This window comes from Dendrobium catenatum, unplaced genomic scaffold (assembly GCF_001605985.2).
Source record: "Dendrobium catenatum unplaced genomic scaffold, ASM160598v2 original_scaffold_254917, whole genome shotgun sequence".
Lineage (NCBI taxonomy): Eukaryota > Viridiplantae > Streptophyta > Magnoliopsida > Asparagales > Orchidaceae > Dendrobium > Dendrobium catenatum.
The window spans coordinates 283,828-285,638 of NW_021573316.1; positions in this window are offsets into that span (position 1 = coordinate 283,828).

The window sequence follows — 1,811 nt, forward strand, 5'->3', positions numbered from 1 at the left end:
TAGGTTGTGGCTTCTTGGTTCCTCTCGGCAGAGTGCTGGCCGAGGAGGTTCGCACCCACGCCGGGAGCGATCCGAGTCGTCATTAAAAACAATTTCTTCTTGGCCTTTCCCGCCTTCTTTCCCTCTTGGCTCCTTCGACCAAGGCGAGACTGGTTTGCTATGCCCTCGACGATTCATTTACATCCCGATATATTGAAACACGGGCCGGCCCGCCTTACTCTATCATATGGGCTTTTCATTAGGCCGGCTTTCATGGGCTACTACAACTATGAGTTCGTATACTTATTAGAGAACTAAGTCCCGCACTTAGCTTAATTACTCATTTGTAATATCCAATACAATGTGGACATGTGTACACATACGGTTGGCAAAGAACTATAAATAGAATCCTGTACCTTCATTACAAGATAATGAAAATCACTATTCATCTTCACTGTTTCCCGCTTCCGTGAGCTCTCTCACTCAATCTTGCATTTCTACATGGTATCAGAGCAAGGTCGTTCCCACAGACCATCAATGGCGACCAAAGCATCGCCGGCGACGTCTGTCAGCCCTTCTCCGATGCAAGATGACTCCACCGATACGATTTTTCTTTACCCTTCCCTGAAATGGAAGAATTTCGTTGTCATAATGGAGAGTGACGTTAAAGGCCAACTGACTTTGCGTTGCAGATTTGGAACAATTATTACGTCCTCTGACCGGACATAGAGCTACGTTCGGCTGCCAATAACATGTCGCCACGTGCTCTTACTCTTTACCGCGCGGCCGATGACTTGACCCGGACCGGAACCCGGGAATGCTATTTTCGCGTATTGCGAGGTATTACTCGGTATTGCTAGGTATTGCTTGACAATAACGAGAAATACCGCTCTGTGAAGACAAATACCGAGTAATACCGATAAATACCGAGTTGTACCGAGTATAGAAAAACTCGATATTTGCTAGAATTGCCGAGTTGTACCGAGTTTTTCTGGAAATACCGAGTTGTACCGAGTTTTTCTAAAAAACTCGGTACAACTCGGTATTTCCAGAAAAACTCGGTACAACTCGGCAATTCTAGCAAATATCGAGTTTTTCTATACTCGGTACAACTCGGTATTTATCGGTATTACTCGGTATTTGTCTTCACAGAGCGGTATTTCTCGTTATTGTCAAGCAATACCTAGCAATACCGAGTAATACCTCGCAATACGCGAAAATAGCATTCCCGGGTTCCGGTCCGGGTCAAGTCATCGGCCGCGCGGTAAAGAGTAAGAGCACGTGGCGACATGTTATTGGCAGCCGAACGTAGCTCTATGTCCGGTCAGAGGACGTAATAATTGTTCCAAATCTGCAACGCAAAGTCAGTTGGCCTTTAACGTCACTCTCCATTATGACAACGAAATTCTTCCATTTCAGGGAAGGGTAAAGAAAAATCGTATCGGTGGAGTCATCTTGCATCGGAGAAGGGCTGACAGACGTCGCCGGCGATGCTTTGGTCGCCATTGATGGTCTGTGGGAACGACCTTGCTCTGATACCATGTAGAAATGCAAGATTGAGTGAGAGAGCTCACGGAAGCGGGAAACAGTGAAGATGAATAGTGATTTTCATTATCTTGTAATGAAGGTACAGGATTCTATTTATAGTTCTTTGCCAACCGTATGTGTACACATGTCCACATTGTATTGGATATTACAAATGAGTAATTAAGCTAAGTGCGGGACTTAGTTCTCTAATAAGTATACGAACTCATAGTTGTAGTAGCCCATGAAAGCCGGCCTAATGAAAAGCCCATATGATAGAGTAAGGCGGGCCGGCCCGTGTTTCAATA